The sequence below is a fragment of the Carlito syrichta genome, unplaced genomic scaffold (genome assembly GCF_000164805.1).
Source record: "Carlito syrichta isolate Samal-C Ts95f unplaced genomic scaffold, Tarsius_syrichta-2.0.1 Scaffold301559, whole genome shotgun sequence".
NCBI lineage: Eukaryota > Metazoa > Chordata > Mammalia > Primates > Tarsiidae > Carlito > Carlito syrichta.
The window spans coordinates 3,438-21,891 of NW_007245655.1; the positions used below are offsets into that span (position 1 = coordinate 3,438).

Genomic DNA, 18,454 nt, shown 5'->3' on the forward strand with positions numbered 1-18,454 from the left:
TCTCTCTCTCTCTCTCTCTCTCTGTCTGTCTCTCACTCTCTCATTCTCTTTCTCTCTTTTTTCTCTTTCTCTCTTTCTCATTCTCATTCTCTCTGTCTTTCTCACTCTCTGTATCTCTCTCCTTCTATCTCTCTCCCTTTCTCTCCTTCCCTCTCTCATTTTCTCTTTCTCTTTCTATCATCTCTCCTGTGTGTCTCTCTCTCTTTCTCACACTTTCTCTTTTTCTCTCTGTCTCTCTCTCATCTCTCTCTCTTTCTCTCTCTCTCCCTCTCTGTTTCTCACTCTCTCCCTCTCTCTCTCTCCCTCTCTTTTTCTTTCTCTCTCTCACTCTCACTCTTTCTCGTTTTTTCTTTTTCTTTCTCTTATTCTCTCTCCTTCCCTTTCTCTGTCTCTCTCCTCCGCTCATACTCTCCTCTCTTCTTTTTTGTTTTTTTTTTTTTTTTGAGTTGGAGTCTCACGCTGTCACCCAGACTTGAGTGCAGTGGCCGCTCCCGGCCACCGCAGCCTCCACCCGCTGGGCTCTGGCGATCCTTCTGCCTCAGCCTTCCAAGTAGCTGGAACTACAGGTGCACGCTACTATGCCCAGCTAATTTTTCATTTTATTGTAGAGATGAGGTCTCGCCAAGTTGCCCGGGCGGGTCTCGAACCCTCAGACTCAGGCAATCCACTCACCTCAGCCTCCCAAAGGTGCGGGATTACAGGCTGAGCCACCAAGCCCGGCTCTTTCTTTATCTTTGGGTAAAGAAAAAGTCATTGGGGATCAGATGAAGGTAGTAGGGAGGGTGTTCCAATACAGTTATTTGTTTACTGGCTAAAAATTCCCTCACAGACAGTACTGTGTGAGATAGTGCATTGTAATGATGCAAGGGCTCCTTCAGGACCATTTTTGCACTCACTTTTCTCATGCCAAGATTTTCAGTTAAGATTTTCCTAACTGTTTCTCTATCGATATTTATTTGGTCTGCTATGCTTCTCACAGTCACTCGACGATATTGATGCACAATTTGACCAATTTTTGCAATGTTTTCATCAGTTCCATTCCTTACTGGCCATCCTGACTTCTCTTCATCGGTGACACTTTCTGTCCCATAATTCATTTTTATACTACCATTTTCTTCATGGCATTAGCCCCATAAACTTGGATTAACATGTCCCTGATTTTACTTGTACTCTTACCAAGTTTAACAAGCAATTTAATGTTTGTTCATTGCTCTAATTCAAACTCTGACAGTTTCATGACAACAGCTCTGATGGATATTCCAGGAAAAAACTTCCCAAATTGCTCTCACAGGTAGACTAGGCGCTGGTGTCAGTGCATAGCTTCCCAAGGGGAGTACTTTGAAGGTGACGTAGTGATATTCAGCAATGAGATATATGTAGCACTTTTTCTAAGATGAGCTCATGAACTTAATTGTCAGACCTCATATACTGACACAAAATGACCAATTCTGTTTTCCTGGTATGTAATCATTGAAAGACTTGAATAGTTCTGCAGCTGTGGTATTAGTTGACAACAAAAGTGCACAGCATATCTCCATGCACATCCTTCTGAAAAATATATCACACAAAAACAAGCACTGTTGCCTTGTTCACACAGGTCAACCCATCAACCTGGAATGTGTACCACAGTGACCCACTAATCTTCTCTAACAATTGTGCCTTAATATCCTCTGCTATTTCATCAATTCATCTAGTTATGGTGCTAGCTGAAAGAGGAACATATGCTTCTCCTAAAAGTTCATGACAAATGTCCTTAGCAGCAGGCAGGATCAACTCTTCACCAATAGTATATGGTTTCTCAGCTTTAGCAATGCGGTTAGTCGGCCAGGCTCAGTGGCTCAGCCTGTAATCCCAGAACTTTGGTAGGCCAAGACGAATGGATCATCTGAACCCACCGATTCAAGACCAGCTCGGGCAACTTGGCGAGACCTCGTCTCTACAATAAAAAAAAAAAAAAGTCATTCTATTGTCCATTATTTCTCATGAACATTCAACTGTCGGTTTCATTGTGGCTGTTTTAGGCCCGGAGCGGTGACTCACGCCTATAATCCCAGCACTTTGGGAGGCTGAGGTGAGAGGATTGCCTGAGCCTGTGGGTTCGAGGCCAGCCTGGGTAACTTGGTGAGACCTCATCTCTACAATAAATTTTTTAAAAATTAGCTGGGCATGGTGGTATGTGCCTGTAGTTCCAGCTACTTGGAAGGTTGAGGTGGAAGGATTTCCTGAACCCAGCAGTTTGAGGCTGCGGTGGCTGGGAGCATGCCATTGCCCTCCAGCCTGGGTGACAGAATGAGACTCCAACTCAAAAAAAAAAAAAAACAACAACAATGTGGTTAGTCACTAAGAATGATACTCTCAGTGCAGCCACATCAGATGAGGTGATGGCCTTCAATAATTGCTTCTGTTCTTCATGTTCTCATTTTGTTCTTTTGAAAAACTCCAAAGGCTTTTCTTTTAATGCAGGGTCATTTGTCTCCACATGATGAAGCAGTTTTGAAGGTTGTGTGGCTTCAGTGGGTAACCGGTCACTACATATACAAAGCGGGCTTGAGGAATGTGAATCACCTGTTGCAAAGAACCCATAATTTAAGTAGGACTCTTGGAATTTTTCTTTTAAATACAGCTTTCTTTTTGTTGGCAAGCTTAGACTCCTCTGCTGTCTCACCATTGGCTCTTTTCCCATTTTCAAAGACGCTCTCCAGTGACATTTGTCTTTTACCCCTTTTGACTACGGTTAGCTTGTGGGTTCACCAAAATTGACTGAGACATGCATAGTGCAGGAAAGAGGCATAGATAGAAGTGGTAAATAAAATAATGGGCAGGTCACATGCAGACTAAAATAAGTGTTGGATTCTGATTTAAAGCCTACCACCAGATGTACAATACAAATGAAGTACATCAATTCACTTGCTACTCATTAATAAGGTTATTATTTGTTTGTCTGTTTGTTTGTTTGAGATGGAGTCTTTTTGTCTCCCAGGCTAGAGTGCAGTGGCATGCTCATGGCTAACATAGCTTTGACTTGCTGGGCTTAGCAACCATTCTGCCTCAGCCTTCCAAGAAGCTGGAACTATGGCACACATCACCACGCCCGGCTAATGTTTTGATTTATTGTAGAGAGGAGGTCTTGCCAAGTTGCCCAGGCCGGTCTGGAATCCCTGGTCTTAGGCATTCCTCTCACCTTCACCTCCCAAAACGCTGGGATTATAGGCATGAGCCACTGTGCCCAGCCCACTGATTGGGTTTTGATATGAGTCTGAAAGCAACTGATTCATTATGGTCTCTATGCATTCAAACCTCACTGCTAATGTTAATCTGTATTTGCAGCCGCTTCCCAGCACTAGCAACTCTTCTTCAGTTCCACCTCAGATCATCAGACATTAGATTCTCATAAGGAGCGCACAACCTAGATTGCTCGCATGGGCAATTCACAATAGGGTTCGCATGCCTATGAGAATCCAATGCCTCCACTGACCTGACAGAAGATGAAACTCAGATGGTAATACAAACAATGGGAAGTGGCTGTAAATACAGATGAAGCTTCACTCATTCACACGCCACTCACCTCCTGCTGTGCCTCCTGGTTCCTAACTGGGAGTTGAGGATCTCTGGCCTACAATATTTAGTATAATAACATGCTGAACAGGTTTGAGGCCTAGGAACAATAGCCTAAGTGTGTGGTAGCTTATACCATCCATGTTTGTGTAAGTACACTCTATGATATTCACACAACAGTGGAACTGAGTAACAACATGTTTCTCAGAATGTTTCCCCATCATCATTAAGCACCTCATGACTGTGTCTCTTGCAGTTGGGTGGAAGCAATGGGGAGTGGGTCACCTAACTGCATGAAATAGGGCGATAGACCTGGAAGATCTAATTCTAAACCCAGTGAATATCCCCTTTTTTCAATCCTATACCGCCCATCACCTTGTGTGGTATTTATCTATCCATCCATTCACCTATCCATCCATTCATTTCTTTTTTTTTTTCCAGCATAGCATCCTTTATTTCCCTTTTACACATCATCTGTGGGATTCTGCTATATAAAACCCACACCTGTCAACTCACTCCACAACTACCTGAGGCTAAGTGTCTGTGATTCCCTTTCCTGGATAAAGAGATCCGAGACTGACACTCCTCATGACCAGGTTCAGAAAGCCTGAAACAAGAGTTGTTGAAGTTTCCACTCGCAAGAACTTGTTTTCTGGGGCTACAGGATCTACTTTAGAAATCCTCTTGGTTTGACTAGCACAAATTCACATCAGAGAATCAGTTTTTCCCATAAACATGGTATTTCTGGTTTCCTGATTAGCAGTTACAAACTTAATTTTTTTTTTCTTCCAAGACCTAAGTAACTTGAAACTCCAAACCTAAGACTAAAGAAGAGCAATTCTCTTCCTGAAAAAGCTGACTCTGATTTCAGTTTTCTGGACACACACAGTGGGGGAGTCACACTGCTTGTTAGAGGCAGAGAATACATCTGCAAGTGTGTGCATTTTATGGAAACCCCTAAGCAAATGCCTCTGAGTGTACACCTTTCCATATGTGCACACATCCATGTGGACAAACTCAAATGGTAAGCGTGTGCACACATAAAACGTTTGGATGAGGGATTCAAGTTGCCTCTGACTCCCTCTATGTAGAAGGAAGTTCATCCAAGCTCAAATGAAATGTCCCAACCACCCCCTAGCTAGTGCAGTGTTGCCTCCTTAGGTAGAAAACACCTGCCGGTTTAAGCAGAAAAATAAACCCCTGCCACATTCTCAGCTGGACGGAGAGTGGCCACCAATCATGTGGCAGGGAGGGGAAGCCGAGTTCAGGCACTGAACTGGTTGCCCTGTGTGCACATCACTTTCTGGTGAGTTCCAGCACCTTCTTCACCATGGCCCTACTCCCGTCATGGATGTGGTGGAGTGCCGTCTCACACATGAAGGCTGGCGTTGTGACCACCTTGTTTTTCTGGTCCACGTGAGCTTCGGCCACCCCCTTCACACAGTGCTTGGCGCCCAGAGCCTTGACGGTCTCTGCGGTCCCGGCGTAAGACCACTTGCCGCCTTCCTCTTGCTCGCGGTCCACGGTGACCTCGACGCCTCGGAGCACCCTGGCTGCAAGGACGGTGCAATGCAGCACAAGGCGGAAGCCTCATGGATCTCAGTACCGTCGTAGATGCCACATCCAGATAGCACCGCCGCGACCTTAGCCCCAGGTCGCGGCGCCGAGCCGTGAAGGGCCGAGCGCCAGGGGGGCATCTGACCTCCGGGAGACAGCAGCCGCAGACGGCCAGGAGCCGCTGCCAGCCTCGACACCACCAGGACCCTGACGGCCGCCATGATGCAGGGGACAGCGGGGTAGGAGGGTCACGCCACGACGAGCCTGAACACCTAACAGTCTGCGAGCCGCCAGTGGGTAGGACTGCGCCTCTGTTTTTTTTTTTTTGAGTTGGAGTCTCACTGTGTCGCCCAGACTGGAGTGCAGTGGCCGCTCCCGGCCACCGCAGCCTCGACCTGCTGGGCTCCGGCGATCCTTCCACCTCAGCCTTCCTAGTAGCCGGAATTACAGGCACGTGCTACCACCCCCGGCTAATTTTTTGATTTATTGTAGAGATGACGTCTCGCCTGCCCAGGCGGGTTTCGAACCTGCGGGCTCAGGCAATCCACTCACCTCAACCTCCCAAGGCACGGGATTACAGGCTGAGCCACCGAGCCCGGCTCATCCATTCATTTCATAAATACTATTAAATGCCTGCTATATGCCAACTGTGAGCAAAGCACCTATAAACAAAATCAACAAAATTTCCCAACTTTTTGGAGTTTACTATGTTCTCCAGTTGGTTGGAAGAGACATGTAATAAAACTGATACATAAACCGGGCTCGGTGGCTCAGCCTGTAATCCTGCGCTTTTGGGAGGCTGAGGTGAGTGGATTGCCTGAGCCCGCGGTTCGTGACTCGCCTGGGCAGGGAGACCTCATCTCCACAATAAATCAAAAAATCAGCTGGGCGTGGTAGCGCATGCCTGTAATTCCGGTTACTTGGAAGGCTGAGGTGAAAGGATCGCCGGAGCCCAGCAGGTCGAGGCTGTGGTGGCCAGGAGTGGCCACTGCACTCTAGTCTGGGAGACAGAGTGAGATTCCAACTCAAAAAAAAAAACATAAAAACAACAACTGATACATAAGTAAAATACATGGTATGATAGGTAAACATAAATACTGAGAAGAAAATAATGCAGGAAGTAGGATAAGAAAAGGGAAACCAGGAGAAATGTCTTAATTTTCAAAAGTGGCTAAGGATATATCCAGTGCATTCTAGACTGAGTTTCTCAGGGTTCTTCTGGGAGAATAGGTCCAATTGTAAACGGTTTCTCCTCGGCAGTTTAGGGCGGAAATTCCTGTAGTTGGCTTAGGCAGTTAACACTCCATCCAATTTCCAAGTTCCAAGAATTTGTGGAACTCTCTGGTGCTCTTTTATATCTTCTCCTGTTCTACTTGTCCTTAATCTAGTCTCAAATTCCTTTATTATTATTTGATGGGATTTTGGAAGGGAAAGGAAAGGAACATAGGTGGCCAACCCAAGAAAAGCCTTAAGATTCAGCTCAGAGTTCACCTTCTTCAAGCAACCCTCTCTGAGACCTTCTCCCACCCAATTTGCCTCAGGTTAGATTTTTGTGACAGGTTTCTGTGCTTCCAAAATACCTGACCACTGCTGCACTCAATGCGTTATAAGTTCCTGCTTAGGTGTGTGTTCCCCTCCTGGACTATGAAAGTAAGTACTAGGTCTCAGCTGGGCGCAGTGGCTCATGCCTATAATCCCAGCATTTTAGAAGGCCAAGGTGGGAGGACTGTTTGAGCCCTGGAGTGTGAGGCCAGCCTGGGCAACATAGTGAGAACCCCATCTCTCTCTTAAAAAAAAAAAAAAAAAGGCCGGGTGTGGTGGCTCAAGCCTGTAATCCCAGCACTATGGGAGGTGGAGGCAAGAGGATTGCCTGAGCTCAGGGGATTGAGACCAGCCTGGGTAACTTGGCGAGTCCTTGTCTCTACAATAAATCAAAAAATTAGCTGGGTGTGGTAGTTCTAGCTACTTGGAAGGCTGAGACGAAAGGATCACCTGAGCCCAGCAGGTCGAGGTTGCAGTGACTGTGGGCGCTGCTGCACTCCAGCCTGGGCAATAGAGTGAGACTCCAACTCAAAAAAAAAAAAAAATTAGCCAGGCATGGCAGTACACACCTATAGTCCCAGCTATTCAGGAGACTGAGACAAGAGGATCACCTGAGGCCAGGGGGTGGAGGCTGCAGGGAGCCATGATCATGCCACTGCACTCCAGTCTGGGTTACAGTGAGATCCCGAGTCAAAAAACAAAAACAAAAAAACTAAAGTACTAGGTCTCATTTCTGCCGTGATTCCCAGCACCTAGCACAGAGCCAGACACATACTTTGTGCTCTTTAAACATTTTGTAAATGAATGTATGGTTTTACGTGGCCATATTGTTCGGCCTTTACACCAGCCCTGTGAGGAAGACCTACATCATATTGCCAATTTATAGAACTAGAAACTGTAGCTTAGAGATGGTTCCAAAGTTACTATTTTTAGCCAAGTCTCCTAACTTCAACTTCAGTGTTTTTGTTCGATGACATACTGTTGTCAATATACAGTGAAAAAGAGGAAGATGTGAATTTCTTCCCAGTACTACATCACCTTCTTCTGATAACCATCACTGTTGGCATTCTGGTACCCACACTCTCCCTGCTTGGCCTATGTACTTGGAAAAAGCTAATTCCATCCATGACTCTGGATTCTCCTCAACTAATCTGCATTATCCCATCTCTTCACAGTTTTTGGTTAAAAGGTGGGCATGTGACCTAGTTTGTTTCCAGGAGAACTTTTGGGTGCCTCTGGGAGATAAACATGTTTGTACTAACTGAGATAGGTCAGGAAGGAGTCCTTTCACTCCTTTCAAATGGTATGCAACATTAAACAGCCTCAAAATAAGGTTATGGCACAAATGGCAGAGAGAGAGAGAGTTGAGAAGACTGACTTTTGAATCAAACTAACACTGAAGACTTTTTTTTTTTTTTGAGTTGGAGTCTCACTCTGTCGCCGAAACTGGAGTGCAGTGGCCGCTCGCCACCGCAGCCTCGACCTGCTGGGCTCTGGTCATCCTTCCACCTCAGCCTTCCAAGTAGCCGGAATTATAGGAGCGTACTACCACGCCCAGCTGATTTCTTGATTTATTATTGTAGAGATGAGGTCTCGCTGCCCAGGCAGGTCTTGAACCCGCGGGCTCAGGCAATCCACTCACCTCAGCCTCCCAAAGGCGTGGGATTACAGGCTGAGCCACCGAGCCCGGCTCACTAAAGACTTTTTAGTATTAATAACGAATGAACCCAATTTTTTTGAGTCAAGGTCCTCACTCTGTTGCCCACACTGGAGTGCTGAGGCATGATCATGGCTCCCCAAAGCCTCAATATCTTGGGCTCAAGCAATCCTCCCTCCTCAGCCTCCTGAATAGCTGGGACTATAGGCGCACACCACCATGTTCCCACTAATTTTTTGATCTTGGGTTGGGACAAAGTCTCTCTATGTTGCCCAGGCTGGTCTTGTAGTCCTGAAGTCAAGCAATTCTCCCACCTCAGCCTCCTAAAGTGCAGGGATTACAAATATGAGTCACTATACCTGGCTGAACCTCACTTAATGTTCAAGGCAATTTGAATTTCGTTTTCTGTAACTTGCCACAGAAGATATTCAAAAGGATGCAAGATGGAAGGAATAGATAGGAAAACTAGGTAGACTTAAAGTGTAACTGACTTATGGAAGAGATGTAAATATATGCTAGGATACTTAGGAACATTCAAATTAGGAACACTTGGTAATTAATCAAGAGGCCATTGAGGTAGACTCAGGAAAGACTGTCAGTTATTGTCAATATCAAAATGTATTAAAACATAGGTATAACCTGTAGTTCCAGTTACTTGGAAGGCTGAAGCCCAGCAGGTCGAGGCTGCAGTGGCTGTCAGCATGCCACTGCACTCTAGCCTGGGCGACAGAGTGAGACTCCAATTAAAAAAAAAAACAGAACAAAATCCAAAAATAGGTATATTCTCAGCCTTGCCCTTTAATCCCCCAGCCTACCAACAAAGAGAATTTTCCCTTCACTTGCTCACCTTTAGATCACCTTCAACTCGGCTACCAACCCTCTGTGGTACAGAACTGAAAGGAAGAATAGAAGAGACAGATGGGAAGGGAGAAGCTAAGTATTAGGAGATTTGTACTGGATAAAGAGTAAGGAAGGGATTGAGGGAAAGAGAAACTCCAGAACACTATTACAATTAAGAGAAAAAAGTGCCCGGGTGTGGTGGCTCACACCTGTAATCCCAGCATTTTGGGAGGCAAAGGTGAGAGAATTGCCCAAGCCCAGTGGTTCAAGACCAGCCTGGGCAACTTGGCGACACCTCATTCCTACAATAAAATTAAAAAGTTAGCCGGGCTCGGTGGCTCAGCCTGTAATCCTGTGCCTTGCGAGGCTGAGGTGAGTGAATTGCCTGAGCCCGTGGGTTCGAGACCCGCCTGGGCAACTTGGTGAGACCTCATCTCTACAAAAAATCAAAAAAATTAGCTGGGTGTGGTAGCGCGCACCTGTAGTTCCAGCTACTTGGAAGGCTGAGGTGGAAGGATCGCCAGAGCCCAGCAGGTCGAGGCTGCGGTGGCCGGGAGCGGCCAATTGAAGTGACTCATGCCTGTAATGCCAGCACTTTGAGAAGTGGAGGTAGAAGCAGGAAGATTGCTTGAGGCTGGGAATTCAAGAGCTTCCAGGACAACATAGCAAGACCTCATCAAAGAAAAAAATTTAAAAAGTAGCCAGGTGCAGTGACACATATCTGTAATCCCAGCTACTTGGGAGGCTGACACACTAGAATCACTTGAACCCAGGAGTAAGAGCCTGAAGTGGGCTTTGATTGTGTCATTGTACTCCAGCCAGGGTGCAGAATGAGACCATGATTCAAAAAAAAAAAAAAGGTGTTTCTATGATTTATAAATAATTAGAGACTGTCCGGAGATAAAATAGTTCAATGCAACATGTAATTCTGGACTGGACTCGTTTGCTGTAAGGGACATCATTGGGACAATTGATTAAACTTGAAAGAGGGTCTGAGGATTAGATGGTAATATGGTATCATTGCTAAATTCCTGTTCTTGACAGAATTTTGCATTGTGGCTTTGTAGGAAAGTGTTTCTGTTGGAGTTGGCAGCTTACTCTCAAATTGTCTACATAAAAACAATTTATTTTGAACTGGACTTGTAACTTTTCTGTAAGTTCTGACATTTCTAAAATTCGAATTTTCAAAATTAAAAAATATGTAGCACTAATACAAATTTTTGAGACACAAGTCAAGATTGGAGTTATATCTTAATTATTTTTGGTTGTTGGATAGAATTTATTTGTATAAGTTGTTATTCAAAACCTAGGTCCTGATATTTTCTAGAAGTTGGGGTCGCCATGGACTCCTAGGTGGGGGATCAGGTGGCCAGAAGGAGATTGATTCCCTTCCATGGTGACGGTGCCAGGCTGAGATGGATCCACTCAGGGCCTAGCAGCTAGCTGCCAGCTGGAGGTAGAGATCATGACCGATTTACAACAGAATGACCAGTGTCTGTCACCAGGAGTGCATGCTACCCCACTACAGGGAAACAGAACTGCCCAAGAATGAATCTTTGTGCCTGGACTGATGTGTCTCCAAGTACCTGGACCTCCATGAGTGGATGGGCAAAAATATGACAGAGTTGGCCAGGTGTGGTGGCTCAAGCCTGTAATCCCAGAACTTTGGGAGGCCAAGGTGAAAGGATTACCTGAGCCCAAGGTCAGCCTGGGCAACTTGGTGAGACCTCATCTCTACAATAAATCAAAAAATTTGCTGGGCATGGTAGCATGCACCTATAGTTCTGGCTATTTGGAAGGCTGAAGTGGAAGATCACCAGAGCCCAGCAGAGCGACACTGGGGTGGCTGTGAGCATGCCAATGCACTATTTTTTTTGAGACTCCAACTCAAAAAAAGAAAAGATGGCAGAGTTGTCTATGCAGGACAAAGAGCTGATGAAGAGAGTATAGTAGAGCTCTGTCTGGGCCTGCGTGAAGCCCCAGACAAGACACATGTTCCCAGAATGCACCCAGTCCCTTCCCTTGTTAATAAAAGGCCTCCCCCAAGCCGGGCTTGGTAGTTCAGCGTGTAATCCCAGCATTTTGGGAGGCTGAGATGAGTGGATTGCCTGAGCCCGCGGGTTCGAGACCCGCCTGGGCAACTTGGCGAGACCTCATCTCTACAATAAATCCAAAAAATTAGCCAGGTGTGATAGCGCGCGCCTGTAGTTCCAGCTACTTGGAAGGCTGAGGTGAAAGGATTGCCGGAGCCCAGCAGGTCGAGGCTATGGTGGTTGTGAGCGTGCCACTGCACTCTAGTCTGGGCGACAGAGTGAGACTCCAACTCAAAATAAATAAATAAATTAAATTAAATAAAAATAAAAAATAAAAGGGCCCCCTATTGGTTGTCATCTGTGAAAACTGCCAGCCCTAGGCTCTCTCTAGAGAGTCTCCAGAAATCTGGAATGTGATCTAGCTCTGTCCTGGTTGAAGAAGGGTGTGACTGTGTATGTATGTATATATGTATGTATACATTAAAACAAGTTTGTTGACACCAAAAACCAACAACAACAACAAAACCCTAGATCCTGGTGGAGTATGATGGTTCACATCTGTATGCCTAGTACTTTGGGAAATCAAGGTGAGAGAATCACTTGAGGTTAGGAGTTCAAGACCAGTCTGGCAGCTGGGCATGATGACTCACATCTGTAATCCCAGCACTTTGGGAGGCAGAGGCGAGAGGAATGCCTGAGCTCACGGGTTCTAGACCAACCTGGGCAACATGACAAGACCTCATCTCTACAATAAATCAAAAAATTAGCTGGGCGTGGTGGTGCATGCCTGTAGTTCTAGCTGCTTGGAAGGCTGAGGCAGAAGGACCGCCTGAGCCTAGCAGGTCAAGGCTGCGGTGGCTGTGAGTGTGCCTCTGCACTCCACCGTGGAGTGGAGTGAGACTCCAACTCAAAAAAAAAAAAAAGGCTCGGTGGCTCAGCCTGTAATTCCAGCACTTTGGGAGGCTGAGGCGAGTGGATTGCCCTAGCCCCTGGGTTCGAGACCAACCTGGGCAACTGGGCAAGACCTCGTCTCTACAATAAATAAAAAATTAGCCAGGTGTGGAAGCGTGCACCTGTAGTTCTGGCTACTTGGAAGGCTGAGGCAGAAAGATCATTGGTGCTCAGCAGGTCAACGTTGAGGTGCGGTGAGTGTGCCACTATGCTCCAGCCTAGGTGATGGAGTGAGACTCCTACTTAAAAAAAAAAAAAAAAAAAAAAGATTTCCTTAAGTTTTATTTGTTTTGTTTTTTGTATGGTGTGGATATGTCAGATATACATTTCCTGCCTCCTATCAGTTAATAAAACTAAGAAAATAAAGTTGAATGAGATTAAGATTAATGTCTTGGTTTTATGGACATCTTTTTAATTTAAAAAAAATTTTGCTTTGTAGAGACATAATCTCAGTTTGTTGCCCAAGATGATCTTGAATTCCTGACCTCAAGTGATTCTCCTGCCTCAGTCTCCCAAAGTGCTGGTATTATAGGTGTGTGCCACTGCACCTAGCATTCCTTTTACTCTTTAGAAAAAATTTTATGCAGTAAAGCCCTCAGGGGTGAGATTCAGTTCTGTTTAATTAGCTTTAGAGAACACACATAACAGGCTATGTTCAAAAACATTTAATAAATCCTGCTTTTGCTGGGTGGGGTGGCTCACACCTATAATCCCAGCACTTTGGGAGACTGAGGTGAGAGAACTGCTTGAGCCCAGGAGTCAGCCTAGGCACCATACTAAGATCTCATATCTACAAAAAAAAAAAAAAAAAAAATCAGAAAATTAGCTGAGCATGGTGGTATATGCCTGTAGTCCCAGCTACTTGGGAGGCTGTGGTGAAAGAATCCATCCCACTACACTCCAGCCTGGACGAAAGAGTAAGACCCTGACTCAAAAAAAAAAAGGAATTGCTGAATTCTGTTTTGTTTGTTTTTGTTTTTGAGTCGAAGTCCTAGGCTGGAATGCAGTGGCATGCTCACAGCCACTGCAGCCTGGACCTGCTGGGCTCAGGTGATCCTTCCACTTCAGCTTTCCAAGTAGCTGGAACCACAGATGCACACCACCACACCCACCTAATTTTTTTGATTGTAGAGACAAGGTCTTGCTATATTGCCCAGGCTGGTCTTGAACCAGTGGGTTCAGGCAATCCTCTCACCCCTGCCTTCCAAAGTGCTGGGATTACAGGCATGAGCCACCTAGGCTCAGGTGATCCTTCTGCCTCAGCCTCCTGAGTAGCTGGCAGTACAGGTGCAGGTGTGGGCTACAATGTCTAGTTAATATTTTGATTTTTTTGTAGTTCTGGCTATGTTGTCCAGGCTGGTCTTGCACTTAGGGGCTTAGGCAATTATCCTGCCTCAGCCTCCTAAAGTGCTGAGGTTATAGGCTTGAGCCACCGCGCCCAGTCCAATATTTTTTTTCCTTATTTACTCCATCTATCTTATATATATTCGTTTCACTGAACAAATATTTTCTTAGAATTTACTGTATGCCAAGTCCTACCTAATCTTAAGACAGACCCAAGTTCTACCTCTTTCTTATTTATCTTCCTAAAACATCATTTTGCAAATGACACTGCAAATGCAAAAAGTATAGGAGTATGTATACCTTTAGTATATGAGGGGGACCCCAAAAAACTCAGAATTTATTTATAAAAAATTGTGTACTTATTCTTACATGTTTAAACTTCAGTCACCTTCAAAGTACTCTCCGTTTGATTCAATACACCTATTGGGATGCTTTTTCCACTGCTCAAAACAGTTTTTGAACTCGTCAATTTTTATGCCTTTTAACGCCTCTGCTGTTTTTTGTTTTACTGCTTCCACATCATAAAGTGTTTCCCTTTGAAGACTTTTTTCATCGGGGAAGCAAAAAGAGTCGCTTGGGGTGAGGTCAGGTGAATAGGAAGGGTGGGGCTCAGGAGTCATGTCCTTTTTGGTCAAAAACTGCTGAACACTCATTGTGGTGTGGGCAAGTGTGCTCCTAAATCACCCATTATGAAATGGACAAAGGTGTTGAATCTCAATAAATAAATAAATAAACTTCACTGAAGCTGAAAGCAGCCTCTCACAGCAACACTAGTACATTGATGCCAGTGGGTTCCCAGAACACTTATCTATCAGGGAAAGCCTGTACTACAAGGGGCCCACCCTCTAAAAAATAATTACAGTATTTTGGGGTCCCCCCTTGTATACTCATTAAAGTCAAATTAAAGTCAAAATTTCTTTTTTTATTTTTTTGGAGTTGGGGTCTCACTCTCACCCAGGCTGAAGTACAGTGGCACACTCATGGCCATCGCCACCTCTACTTCAATGGCTCAGGTGATCTTTCCGCCTCAGCCTTCCTAGTAGCTGGAACTATAGGCACACGCTAACATGCCTGGGTTATTTTTTGATTTGCTATAGAGACGAGGTCTCACCAAGTTGCTCAGACTGGTCTTGAACCCCTGAGCTCAGGCAATCCTCTCACCTTGGCCTCCCCACGTGCTTATTATAGGTGTGAGCCACTGCGCCCAGCTTCAAAGAAAAATTTCTTAGCCTGAACTTTATGGCCCTCTTTTTTTGTCTTCATCTTCCAATATGTTATTCATTCCTACCTTTCCAGTCAAATGTGTCTAATCCTCTTTATCAAACAACACACTTATATTCCTATCTCGAAGTCCTTACACTCTTTCCCATTTTGGTTGTCCTTCTTGGGGTGCTTTTCCCAACTCTTTTTTTTTTGAGTTGGAGTCTCACTCTTGTCGCCCAGGCTGGAGTACAGTGGCATGCTCACAGCCACTGCAGCCTCGACTGGCTGGGCTCAAGCAATCCTTCTGCCTCAGCCTTCCAAGTAGTTGGAACTACAGGTGCATGCCACCATGCCCGGACAATTTTTTAAAATTTATTGTAGAGACGAGGTCTCACCAAGTTGCCCAGGCTGGTCTCGAGCCCCTGGGCTCAGGCAATCCTCTTGTCTCTGCCTCCAAAAGTGCTGGGATTACAAGCGTGAGCCTTCGTGCCCAGGTCTCCACTCTTTTTTGTTTAGTTAATAACACTTTCTTAGACTGGGCATAGTGGCTCATGCCTGTGATTACAGCACTTTGGGAAGCTGAGGCAGGAGAATTTCTTGAGCCCAGGAGTTGAAGACCAGCCTGGGCAATATAGCAAGACCTTGTCTCTACTAAAATAAATAAAATAAAAATAAAATAAATCACTTTTTTTTGAGTTGGAATCTCACTCTGTCATCCCAGTTGCAGGGCAGTGGCATCCTCCCGGCCACCAAAGCCTCGGCCTGCTGGGCTCAGGCGATCCTTCAACCTCAACCTCCCAAGTAGGTGGAACTACAGGCGTGCACAACCACACCTGGCTAGTTGTTTTTTTTAATTCATTGTAGAGATGATGTCTTGCCAAGTTGCCCAGGCTGGTCTCGAACCCATGGGCTCAGGCAATTCTCTCACCTCAGCTTCCCAAAGTGCAGAGATTATAGGCGTGAGCCACTGAGCCTGGCCAAATAAATCACTTTCATTAATTCAACAGATACTTATTAATTATGATACCTAGGCTTCAGGATAAAGCCAATTTCCCATTTCTCCAGAAAGACTTCTCTTTTCTAATTTTCTCTAATTCCTTTTTTTTTTTTTGAGTTGGAGTCTCACTTTTGTCACCCAGGCTGGAGTGCAGTGGCACGCTCATGGCCACTGCAGCCTTGACCTGCTGGACTCAGGTGATCCTTCTGCCTCAGCCTTCCAAGTAGCTGGAACTACAGATGCACACTACCACACACGGCTAGTTTTTGTGATTTACTGTAGAGACTAGGTATCACCAAGTTGTCCAGTCTAGTCTTGAACCTGTGGGCTCAGGCAATCCTCTCACCTCGGCCTCCCAAAGTGCTGGGATTATAGGCCGAGCCACTGTGCCTGGCCTCTCTAATTCCAAATGTCATTTTCTTTCTTTCTTTCTTTCTTTTTTTGAGTTGGAATTTCACTCTGTTGCCCAGGCTGAAGTGCAGTGGCACACTCATGGCCATCATAGTCTTGACCTGCTGGGCTCAGGTGATCCAAGTAGCTGGAACTACAGGTGTGTGCCATCAAACCCAGCTAATATTTTGATTTATTGTAGAGATGAGGTCTCGCCAAGTTACCCAGGCTTGCCTGCAACCCCTGGTCCCAGGCAATTCTCATGCCTCTGCCTCTCAAAGTGCTGGGATTACAGGTGTGAGACACTGCGCCCGGCCCCAATGTCATTTTCTTAGCACAAAGCAATGTGGTAGAAGAGCCTTGGTCTGGCCCAGGAAAACTGGAATGTAGTTTCTAGTATGGATTTATTGTGTAACCCTGAGGACCAGGATCTGGTCAGTACCTGGTCCCGGCTGAGGTACCTTTTAGCTCTGACATTCTAGGTTAGGTGTTATGGCCAAGGGGGCCAAGTATGACCTACCAGCTGGTTTTATATGGCTTGTCAATTAATCATTTTAACTGTTTTAAATGGTTAAGGAAAAAATACAAACACTATTTTTTTTTTTTTGAGTTGGAGTCTCACTCTGTCGCCCTGACTGGAGTGCAGTGGCTGCTCCCTGCCACCACAGCCTTGACCTGCTGGGCTCTGGCGATCCTTCCGCCTCAGCCTTCCGAGTAGCCAGAATTACAGGCATGCGCTACCACACCCAGCTGATTTTTGACTTATTGTAGAGATGAGGTCTTGCCAATTTGCCCATGTGGTTCTCAAACCCGCGGGCTCAGGCAATCCACTCACCTCAGCCTCCCAAAGGTGCGGGATTACAGGCTGAGCCACTGAGCCCGGTGCAAACACTATGTAAAAAAATTTTTTTTAAGTTGGTGTCTCACTCCGTTGCCCAGAGTGCAGTGGCACGCTCCCGGCCACCGCAGCCTCGACCTGCTGGGCTCAGGTGATCCTTCCAGCTCAGCTTTCCAGGTAACTGGAACTACTGGCACATGCCACCATGCCTAGCTAATTTTTCTTGATTTATAGTAGAGATGAAGTCTCACCATGTTGCCCAGGCTGGTCTGAGACCTGTGGGCTCAGGCAATCCTCTCACCTTGGCCTCCCAAAGTGCTGGGATTATAGGTGGGAGCCACCACACCCATCTGAAAAATCACAAAGACTATTTTGTAGCATGTGCAGATTATACAAAATTCAAATCTCATTGCCTAAGGTTACATCTATTAACTCAACTATATTGCAACAGAGACATAATGGGTGGTCATGCCCCAAATATTTACTGCCTAGTCTTTACAGCTCGGTGGCTCAGCCTGTAATCACGCACCTTTGGGAGGCTGTGAGTGGATTGCCTGAGCCCGCCGGTTCGAGACCCGCCTGGGCAGTGAGACCTCATTTCTACAATAAATCAAAAAATCAGCCGGGCGTGGTAGCGCATGCCTGTAATTCCGGCTACTCGGAAGGCTGAGGTGGAAGGATCGCCGGAGCCCAGCAGGTCGAGGCTGCGGTGGCCGGGAGCGGCCACTGCACTCCAGTCTGGGCGACAGAGTGAGACTCCAACTCAAAAAAACCAAAAAAACTTGCCAACACCCCTCTTAGGTGTCAGGACTGTTATACAGCTGATCATTGCTTAGGCCTCTCCCTTGACTATGAGCTTCTGGGTGGTGGCACCTGGGTCCTAGTAACCTACAAAAAAGGCCCGCTGCTGCTGGAAGGCTCATTTACTAGGGAGGTAGTACAAGGACGATTTAAGGGCCAGGACTCTACCATAAATCAAGAAAAATTAACCAGGCGTGATAGCGCATGCTTGTGGTTCCAGGTACTAGGAAGCCTGAGGCAGAAGGATCATCTGAGCCCAACAGGTGGAGGTTGCGGTGGCGATGAGCCTGCCACTGCACTCCAGCCTGGGCTACAGAGAGACTCCGACTCAAAAAAATAAAAAATAATAAAGAGGCTGGTCGCTGCGGTTCACGCTTGTAATCAATCCTAGCACTTTGGGAAGCCGAGGCAGGAGAATCGCTTCAGCCCAGGAGTTCGAGACCAGCCTGAGCAACATAGCCGTTCCTCCCACGACCACCGCACCCCCCGCCCGCCCCGTCCACACACACACCGCCCCTATTCACAGAAAAAACAAGAAAAATCGATTCCCCACTCTGTTCCTCACTATCCTCCTCTGAGTAACACAGATACAAGTAGGGCTGGAAGTGGCAAGAGCCAGATAAGACGTGCTAATTGTTCATCTCGCCCGGCCTCCACGCACTTCCTGAGGAAGCACGGGGGGCCGGCGCTGCGCGGCGGCTAAGAGGGCAGAGGCCGGCTGAGCCGCGGGGAAGGGCGGCGCTGGG

The 18,454-nt window shown here is 46.2% G+C and overlaps 1 pseudogene; it reads right to left on the bottom strand.

Annotated features, from left to right (window-relative positions):
* Nucleotides 1-4,851: 4,851 nt before the first annotated feature.
* Nucleotides 4,852-5,333, bottom strand: LOC110595382 (annotated as a pseudogene).
* Nucleotides 5,334-18,454: the final 13,121 nt, after the last annotated feature.